Raw genomic sequence first — 10748 nt, forward strand, 5'->3', positions numbered from 1 at the left:
AAGTTGAGCCCTCCCTCTACCCTTCCAAACACACTGTTGGCTGCATGCAACCCCTTGGTTCAGTCTGAGAGCATTAAGATAACAAAAATAACAAATGACTGAGTCTTTATTATATACTAGCCATGGGCTGGGCCTTTTGCATTCCTCTAAACCCCACACCAACTTTGGGTTAGACACATATCTGAGGCTTGGAAACCCAAGTGGTTCCCCAGGGGCATGCAGCTTGGAAATGACAGAGAGAAAATCCACTCAGCTATTTTGACTTTGAGTGCCCGGCCCACTAGAGCAGCCAGAAAGCCACTCCCAGCTGACACCCAAGCCAGGCTGCCTTAGCAACAGCTCAGCAGCACACTACAGAGATCCGCACATCCAAAAGGCATTGTTTGCCATTTAGGGTCTGAAATTATATACCAGCCTGTGAACAAAATGTTTGAGTGGGACATTCTTGGATCAGTAAAGAAATTTCTAAAGTTTTGTGTTAATTTCCTTACTTTAAAGCAATAATGAAGCTACCTACCTACCTATGTGAGAGCTGTGAGTTAGGAAAAGGCCCTTATTTTGGTGTGTGAGGTGTCATATAGGTGGTGGTCAGGAGCTTATGCTCAATTGTGTCTGGCTCTTTGCAACACCATGGACCGTAGTCCGCCAGGCTCCTCTGTCCATGGAATTCTCCAGGCAAGAATACTGGAGTCGGTTGCCATTTCCTACTTCAGGGATCTTCCCAACCAGGGATCAAACCCATGTCTCTTGCCTCTCCTGCATTGGCAGACGAATCCGTTACCACTGCACCACCTGGGAAGGCCCATAGGTGGCGATGGAGAGCTGCTATTTAGTCATTTTCACTCAGAAATCCGAGCCTAGATCTTAGTGAAGGTCAGCTGTAGATGTGTGCTCAGAGCCAAGGAGAACGCTGTGGCCTCAGTCCTCCAAGGACCACGCAGCGCTTGAGCCCCAGTTCAGGGTTTAGTTCAGCGAATGACAGCTGACAGGGTAGAGGCAGAGTACCTGTGAGCTGCCTCCCCTACAAGCTGCCTCCCCTTCAACGCAACATTGTTATTATCTGACTCTTTGCAACCTCATGGACTGCAGCACATCAGGCTCCCCTGTCCTTCACTATCTCCTGGAATTTGCTCAAATTCATTTTCATTGAATCAGTGACGCTATCTAACCATCTCATCCTCTGCTGCCTCCTTCTCCCTTTGCCTTCAATCTTTCCCAGCATCAGGGTCTTTTCCAGTGAAACACTGTCATTCTTGCGAATTTCATTAGGTTCATCCAGTGGTAGAAGTTTTAGAAAAATATAGAGAAGTGGGACCTTGGGGCCCTTCACACAACATGTCAGCAAGTACAAATTCATGATATCTCCCTTGTGAAAGTGGCAGAGATGTAGGGGCAGGGGAGTGTGACTGTGACAAGGAGGATAGTCAAACTTCAACACGATGGGCCCAAAGAGGCCATGCGAAACTGACTTCTGGGGAAAGGCAAGCAGGATGTTATAGCCTTGGGGTGGTCAGGTGGGTACTGGGCACGTTTCCCTGCAGGATGACAGTCCCTCTCCCAGGAGGGTTGGGGTCTGATAGCTCTGGCAGCAATGGTGGGAGGTGGATGGGGAGGGGGGAAATGCAGGACAACCTCAGGCAGCAGAAGACTTAGCTGGTTCAAAGGTTGTTCCGCTTTAGTGCCCACCAGGGATTCCTGCAGCCAGGGTGTCTGGACAGGTGGAAGGGCACTCAGAGAGCTCAGACCAGTGCCTATTCACTAACCAGTTAAGGAGCATTTAATATTTTCCTGATGCTCACTGATGTACTGGGAACAACAGCCCTGGTTATGACACATGGAGACAGGATGGCCTCCTGAGGAACACTGGAAGATCTCTGCACAGCTCTGTGACCAGAAATCCTTGGGGTACTGATCATTTCTTCCAGGGGCCAGTCTTCTTCCAGAGTTTTCTGGACAGCTGGAGACACACTGCAAATAAAATTAAATACAGAGGAAACCACATATATTAAATATAGTCATAAAAATATTAAGACACGGTAATATATGTGCATCTTTATTAACGCATTCAACAACAAGATCCAGTGGAGGGTAAAGTAACTATTGAATTAGTAATGAATGTAAATGGTATTCTGAGATGTCTGTGACAGCTGGATGTGATATGAATGTACCTGTGGTTTCTAGTCTCAAAAGCACTGCTAATTCTACTGTGATTTGTTGCCTATATTCACAGTAGAAGGAAGTACTAAATTTGATTTTATGACTTTAAGGTTAATGGCAATAAAGATATCATTTTTCCCATTCATATTCAGAGAGCCATTGGGGAAAGTCCAGGGACCCCAGGTTCCTAATCTCCAATTAAAACTGTAGCACAGACCCAGTCCCTGATGTTTCATGTTTTCTAAGACATCCTGAACTCGTGCACACTGCAGTCCTGAGGTGTGCACGCCAGCAGCTGGTGCCTAAATGCTTATCAACCCACGATTCCATGGAAGGTATGAGGGGGTACCCTAGTGTCCTGATTTTCATTATGACCCAATTCCTGGGAAAAAAGAAAACTCTCCCTTTATCGTGTAAATTCCTTGGAAAGCTCAGGTTGCCCTGCGGTCCCCCGTATACAGCTGCACATACCAAGGATCCAGGTACCCAGTGAGGTGACAGCTCCCTGCTGTAGTGTGTGAGTGTGAGAGCAGTCACCAACTGCCTTGGTGGTGCTTGAGAAACAAGAAAAGGGAAACTCTGATAGAATGCACCTGTGATGTCATAGAGAAGAATACCTGACATTCCTTCCTTGACTGTGTTTATAAGAGTTATACCTGTGTATAGGTTGATGAATTTATAATTATCTCTTGGTAAAAAATAGGGTTGAAGAAAGACCATCTCCCACACAAAGACTTTTAAATAAAAGTCAGCAGTAGTAGATTTACAATGGCATGAGTAGAGTAAACTGGGACTAATAAATTTTGCAATGTAAAATGAAACTCAAATTTGATCATTACCATTGATGATATTTAAATTGTAGCTGTTATTTCAGGGAATAAAAAAGCAAACAGCTTCCACCCAGGACACCAAATAATGTTCTCTGTGCTGTACACCTGAAACTGACACAATATTGTAAACTAACTATCCTGCAATTAAAAGATTAAAAAAAATGTTGCTCTAAGAGAATGTCAACCCACAAATCTGGCAGCTGCTGACAAACACTCAGAAATTGTCCTGATTCTTCTTAAGCCTTTCTGAACACCAGGAGTAGTTGTAGCTGGAGGCAGTGAAAAACACATGCCCAGATATTGACCTCTGAGCTATCTGCCCAACATTTTATTTCTTGATTTCAAGGATGCTCTGAAATTACCTACACAATGACAGTCTCCTTTAGACTGTTTGTTTTAGACTCTGTGCTGTCAGATATTGAGAACGTACCCAGCAGTGTAGCATTCAAGAATACAAATACCATTTGGCCATCCATACACTGAAGATTCTGGGTAAGTTATTAACAGGGCCCAAGATTCCATAACTGGCTTTGTGTGAGCTATGGCTTTGCCTTTAGACTTGCTGACCAGTAACTGCCAGTGGTGGGACAAAGATAGCGCCTTCATTTCTACTCAAAACCCTTTTGTTGTTGTCAGTTGCTCATTTGTATTAAAAAGCAGACACCTTACTTTGCCGACAAAGGCCTGGCTAGCCAAAGCTTTGATTTTTTCAGTAGTCAGGAATGGATGTGAGAGTTGGACCATAAAGAAAGCTGAGTGCTGAAGAATTGATGTTTTTGAACTGTGGTGTTGGAGAAGACTTTTGAGAGTCCCTTGGACTGCAAGGAGATCAAACCAGTCCATCCTAAAGGAAATCAGTCCTGAATATTCATTGGAAGGACTGACGCCGAAGCTGAAGCTCTAATACTGGTCCGACTCACAAAGAGTCGGACACGACTGAGTGACTGAACTGACTGACTGACTGTCTGACTCTTTGTGATCCCATGGCCTGCAGCACATCAGGCTTCCCATCTTTCACTATCTCCCAGAGTTTGCTCAAACTCCTGTCCATTGTATTGATGATGTCATCCAACCATCTTATCCTCTGACGCCCCCTTTTCTCCTCTTGCCCTCAATCTTTCCAAGCATCCAGGTCTTTTCCAATAAGCCAGGTCTTTGGGATCAGGTGGCCAAAGTATTGGAGCTTTAGCTTCAGCATCAGAGCTTCCAATGAATATTCAGACTTCATTTCCTTTAGGATTGACTGGTTTGATCTCCTTATAGTTCAAAAGACTCTCAAGCATCTTCGCTAGCACCACAGTTTGAAAGCATCTATCCTTTGGTGCTCAGCCTTCTTTATAGTTCAACTCTCACATCCATACATGACTACTGGAAAAACTATAGTTTTGACTATACAGACTTTTGTTGGCAAAGTGATGTCTCTGCTTTTTAATGCATTCTTTAGCTTTGCCATAGCTTTCCTTCCAGGGAGCAAGCAACTTTTAAATTTCATGGCTACAGTCATCATCTGCAGTGATTCTGGAGCCCAAGAAAATAAAGTTTGTCACTGCTTCCATTTTAACCCCATCCTTTTGCCATGAAGGGGTGGGACTGGATGCAATTATCTTAGTTTTTTTAATGTTGAGTTTTAAGTCAGCTTTTTCACTCCTCTTTCACCTTCATCAAAACCCTGGAAGGTAGGAAACATTCTGTCAGGTTGACTCCTTGTGGCCTAATGAGACTGAAACCTGTTCTTCCTCATTTAATCCTTGCCTAAGTCACATTTCTCTTTATACCTAGTCAAAACTTGCCAAACTCAGTCTATAAAGAAGGAAAGGAAAGAATCTGAATTAAATGACTGACATCAATATTCAGAATATAGAGAAGGAAGCTGGGAGAAAAATGGGTAATTATAATCAGGATTCATGATGATGAAGATGATGATGGCACATTTATTAAATGCCTCCTACATGGTGGAAACTCTGTGATTTATGAGCTAACACCTGTGTGTCTTTATGCTACCACCACACAGTTTTGATTACTGTAATTTTGTGACATGTTCTGAAATCAGGAAGTGTGAGATCTCCAGTTTTGTTCTTTTCCAAGATTATTTTGGCTATTTGGGTTGCTTCAGATTCCATACATATTTTATGATAGAGTTTTTCCATTTATGCAAAAAATGCCATTGACATTTTGACATTTGACATTTGCACTGTGGGAATTAGGGGATGCACTTTAAAAATACAACCTTATTTACTTCTTGTGACACCCTGTGAGATAGGTTCTAGTATTTCTGAAATGTACATAGGAAAGTGGAGTCAGTGATCTTGTACCTTTTTACAAAATGTTGATACTGAGCTGTGGAAATTCAGGCAAGGGCTTTAAATTTCTTTCCCACTGCTAATAATGAATATTATTATCATTATCATCTATCTTGGGGTGTCTTGATAGGAGTTAGAGATTTGGCTGCAGAGCCCCAGGTCCCCAGACAAGGCTTTGACAACTGGATTATCCCAGCAGTGAGACCACAGTCTGCTTGGAAAAACCAACTCCCACAGCTCTGACAAATTAGCACTGTATGTACAGGGATGGTTGACGCTCTTCACAGAGGCCCATGCTAGGGCTATGACTGAGCCTCGCGCCTGGACGTGCTTCTGTGGTAGCAGCTCTCCAGTGAGTCACATGTGGTAGGAGCTCCAGAGATGGTGCCTGAAATTTATGGCCAAGTGTACATTTCATGTGATATTAGAAGGAACCATCCTTAGGGAAGGTGTGTGTGTGGGCAGCCCAAATGAATAATGATTTTTAAAACAATTTTTCTTAGGGAAAAGTTCTAACATATTCATAAGTACAGAGAGTAGTATCACGAGTGCCCATGTCTGTAAGTATTTTTATATGGATGAAATCAAGTTAGAAAGAACATCAAGGACAGGTCTGAAGAGGAAAAGAATTTGAGAAAGAAGACACAAAGGAGGGAGTGATAAATGGGAGGGGCTGTGCTCAGACAAAGGCTCTTTGTAAGATGGATGACAAATGCCACAGGGTGATGGCACACCACACCCTTAGGTTCCTGCTGCCTCCCACAGGATTTAGGAATAAATCCATCATAACAGAAGTTAATGTTTATTAAACCTTTCCTATGTGATAATGAGACAGCCATTATTATTATGGTGCTAAGCACCATCTTACAAACTTACAAGACAGCCATTATTATTTGTAAGATGCCCATCTCACAAAGGAGAAAATTGCAGCTTTGAGAAGTTAAAGTTCACTTTTATAAAGTTTTGTGGCTGATCAGTGTCAGAGGCAAGATTTGAACCCAGGATTTTCTGACTCAAGAGCCTCTACTAAAAATATGCCTGTGTTTACAAAGCCTGGTTCATAGGCTTTTGGACTCAAACCACTAGGGCACTTGTTAAAAGTAAGTCTGCTTATTATATGTACCATGGTGAGACCTTGCTTTTATAATTTAACCCAGTTTACTTCAATGGCTGGGGTAGTAACACACTACTGAAAGAATTTCACTAACCAAGGCATTTAAAAAACATGATTAATATTGTCATTGGTTTCAAGGGAGATTTAAATAACTATATTGTCATTTTCTGAAGGAAAGAAGAATGTACAAAGATGAAAGCTATCTTTTAAATTAATAAGCCAGATTCTCGCCCGGGCTTAAATCATTCACTGATTGTAAGGCAGGGGCATGGAGAGTTAAAAGAACTCTTTAATTAGTACCTTAGAATTTCATTGATAACAGGAAATATTAAGTATCATGCTGAAATTTCTTTTATCCCTTTGTAACTAGACTACCATGAGGCTTTCTTGGGTCCAGGTTTTGCCTGGTAAATCCAAAAAGAAAACAGATCAACTCCAGAAGCCTTGACAACAAACTTTCATCAAGGAATATTCTTTTCCTAGTCTTAATGAATTTTATTAGAGGGAATAATCTCAAAATAGAACTGATGATGGTTAAAATGTCACATTGTACAATTTGTTAGAGATTTTTAAAAAGACCAAATTGCCTTGATAAAATTTAGATCTGCAAGTATTTGTTTAGGGTAATCAGATTTGATAAAAACAATGGTCACAGAAGAAAATTTACAATGGCAGAAGCTATAATGGATGCAATTTGATAGATGTATTAAATACTTCCTGAGGTGGTACAGTGGTAAAGAATTTGTCTGTCAATGCAGGAGACACAAGAGATGGAGGTTCAATCCCTGGGTTGGGAAGATCCCCTGGGGGTAGGAAATGGCAACCCACTCCAGTATTCTTACCTGAAAAATTCCAGAGGAGCCTGGCAGGCTATAGTCCATGGGGTCATAAAAGAGTCAGATGCGACTGAACATGCACACATACACAACACAAAACAGAAATAAATTATTTCACTTCAGAAAATATATTATGCCTGCATTCATAAACATGGAGTCCAAGGGACTGTAGTCAAAACATTCACCTGGCATGAATGGTCAGGGTCACGCTAGGGAGAGAATGCCCAGTGCCCACCAGAGGACAGTTTCTGGAACTCAGGCATATGTGTGAAAACAGCCTGGTTAATTCTCCTAAAACCCCATAGCCATGTCTAGGTATTACCCACCTCTCTAACTATCCCTTCTGCCTTCCCCTGACCTCCTCTAGTTAACCTGAGTGATTCCCCAGCCTAGGTTCCCTGGCTCACACTGTTTCCCTGCCTGGCAGGTTTTTCCGTGCCCCTAACTCCTACCCTTCCGTCCAGAAGCAGGCCCAGCTCATCCTTGTTGCCTCCCATGTGGCCTCCATCCTGCCATGATCCAGACCTTGTCCTTCCACATAAACTCCTCCTTCCAAAGTCACCAAGGATCTCCATGCTGCCAAATCCAAAAGAGACTCTCAGATTGCCTTCTCTGTCCACCACTCCCTCCTTCTGGTAGAAACCATTTCTTCCCAAGTTTCCACTACCCCTTGTATAATACAATACCATTTGGCCAACGACAATGACCATAAGAGCTGCAGCTGTGGGCTCTTATCAACCTGCACTCAGGGCAGCCCTCAGTCCTGAAGGAGGGAGTTGGGAAGTATCCATCACACACCCCCAAACTCAGCAGGGTCCAAAACCAGACGCATTTGATCCTGACCATTCTGTTTTCAACTTTTCCCTCTGACTTTCACTATCCTAATTGAAGTTCTCGTCACCTTCTGATCAGATTAATTTGCTAGCCTCCTTCATAAGCTGGACCTACTCCAGTTCATCCTTTCCACAATTAGCTAGTTTTTCTTTTTTTTTTTGAAAACTGGTAAAATATGCCTAACATGCAATTGACCATTTTGACATTTTAAATGGCATTAATTAAAGTCACATGTTGTGCAACACCACCACAGTCTATTTCTAGAACTTTTTCCTTACACTGAAGGGAAACTCTATAATCGTCAAACAGTAACTCCCATTCCCCCTCCCCAACCCCTGGTAACCTCTAATCTATTTTCTGTTTCCCAAGGAATGTTATTTAAGGAAGACAGCTTGCATTGTTCATCAAAATATCCTCAGAGTCCTCTTCAACCCTCTTTGCACTGGACGGTCTGCCCTCTCTGACCCCTGCAGCCTCCCTCATCTTTAGTGTCTTGCTGCTGTCTCTCCCCTCACCTTCTCTTTGTGTCCCACCCCAACCAGCTCTCGGCCTGAGACCTTCTCCACCCACATAGCCAGCAGCAAAGTGCAGTGCGGCTTTATTCTCACGGGGAGCAGTCTTTTGTATTCCATTTTAAATCTAGAAAAACTTGTTTAGTCACTCAGTCGTGTCTGACTCTTTGCTACCCTATGGACTGTAGCCCACCAGGCTCCTCTGTCCATGGGATGCTCCAGGCAAGAATACTAGAGCAGGTTGCCATTCTCTTCTCCAAGGGATTGTCTCGATCCGGGGATCGAATCCGTGTGTCCTACATTGGCAGAGGATTCTTTACTGCTGAGCCACCAGGGAAGTCTAGAAAAACTTGATGTCCCCACAAATCTACTGTATAATTTCCTCTTAGAGGTGACAGTGGAAGGAGACCGAATGCAATATTTGCCTGTTGCACCCAAGACTATTTCCAACTCACAGCCTGACTGTCCCCCTTTGCTTCTCTTATGGGGTTGCTGAACTGCACTGGCCTCAGACAAGTTAGTGCAGGAATAGAAAGTGGGCTGGGCCAGTAGGTGGGGCGGGTCACAGTGAGGGTAGAACGTTGAGGACAGATTAATGTTAAAGAGCTGGGGCAAGAGCATACAGATGGAGAGAATACATGCTGACAGCACCAAAGTAGGAAAAGCAAGGTCGGTTCAGTGAACGGAAAGAGGCCCGGTGGCCTGGAGAGTAGCGGGCACAGGAGAGTGACATGAAAGGAGGGTGGAGGTGAAACTCTCAAGGGCTTTGGAGATCTGTAAGAAGTTGACTTGCCTCCATGTTTGATGGGAAGCTCTCTCTGTATGAAATACAAAATCCACTTTGAGGCTTTAAATAACAAAAGGGATTTATTGGCCCAAGGAACTGAAAAGTCCAGGGGACCTTGAGGTGAGGGCTCTGGTTTCATTTCTCAGGAATTCTCTTCTTCGTCCTTCTCTTGAGAGTCTTTGGGCTAGTTTCTCTCAAGGTTGAAGGGTGGTTTTGGCAGCAACCAGGGTACAGTGTCTTTTTTCCAAAAGGAAAGGGACGGGCTAGCTTCCCTAAGCAGCATAACCGAATTCTCTGCTTTCATTCTGTGTCAGCCTGCACCAGTCATGGTGGGCAGGCCTTTGCTATGCCCCTCCCTGCATAACGCAGTCTCTGTAATGATGTTCCAACCCCAAGCAGGAACCCCTTGAAGCTAGGGCTGGGGTCAATCCCAATGGCATGGCTGCTGGTTTGGACTTCACCTTTGTAGTCAGCAACAGAGGCATTGAAGTGAGTTGCCTTTTGTGAGAGTAAGCAATTAATGATTTTTATTTGTCTTTCACTTTCTCTTCCTCCTTTTTTTTTTTTTTTTACTGTTTACAATTTATTTACAGCATATTCTTTTGTTCTTCTAATGTTTTTGAAAATCATAATCTATATGGTTTTACTAGAGTTTTATTTACTGCTCACTGTGTATCCAAGTGACTGAAAATATCTTCAAAAATGTTTTTCTGTAGTCTAATTTTACAAGCCCAAAGGACACAGCTTCACTTGAATATTAGAACACTGTGAGATTAGTATTAATTTAGCTGAATGTTTTCAGTTTGAATTAACATGCTTGCAATGTCATTCAATCTTGCAAATTGCTATCCTCAGGAATTGAATGTGCTTTAGCTTTTCAAAGTATCAATTATAAGGCATAAAGGTTCAACTACAGCTCCTGGTTTAATCTGTTAACTATCCATCATCTAAAGCTTACAGAAATAGTTGAATTAAACTTCAAGGATGTAGGGTGGCTATTTTTGCAGACTAAGCAAACAATAGCTGCAATTTGATGCCCTTGATAGAAGTGGACTGGTAAGTTAATTCTACATATAAATTCAGCAAAGTAAAGAATTTACTCTTGTTCTGATTCGACTCCATCCTCTCAAGAACAATTCTGATTACTTCATTCATTAAAGAAGTTCGGGACTTGGCTTTGTCTCATTTTGAATTTCCATATATTATTTTGTCATGGATTTCTTTGTTGTTCTTTGCTCCATCTCTCTGATCTTCAGTTATCTTTTTTTTTTTTTTTAAATATGGAACGCTTCACGAATTTGCGTGTCATCCTTGCGCAGGGGCTGATCTTCAGTTATCTTGATCTCTTTTTACTCCTGTTCAGGATCCAAGTTCCTGA

At 42.6% G+C, this 10748-nt stretch overlaps 1 non-coding gene across 1 annotated transcript; it reads right to left on the reverse strand.

Moving 5' to 3' along the window:
* Positions 1–10644: 10644 nt before the first annotated feature.
* Positions 10645–10748, reverse strand: LOC148778345 (U6 spliceosomal RNA). The gene has a single exon (XR_016037110.1). It is a non-coding gene; the product is annotated as a U6 spliceosomal RNA (small nuclear RNA).

Source organism: Moschus berezovskii, chromosome 3 (assembly GCF_049115385.1).
Source record: "Moschus berezovskii isolate FMDL1 chromosome 3, NW_MosBer_1.0, whole genome shotgun sequence".
NCBI lineage: Eukaryota > Metazoa > Chordata > Mammalia > Artiodactyla > Moschidae > Moschus > Moschus berezovskii.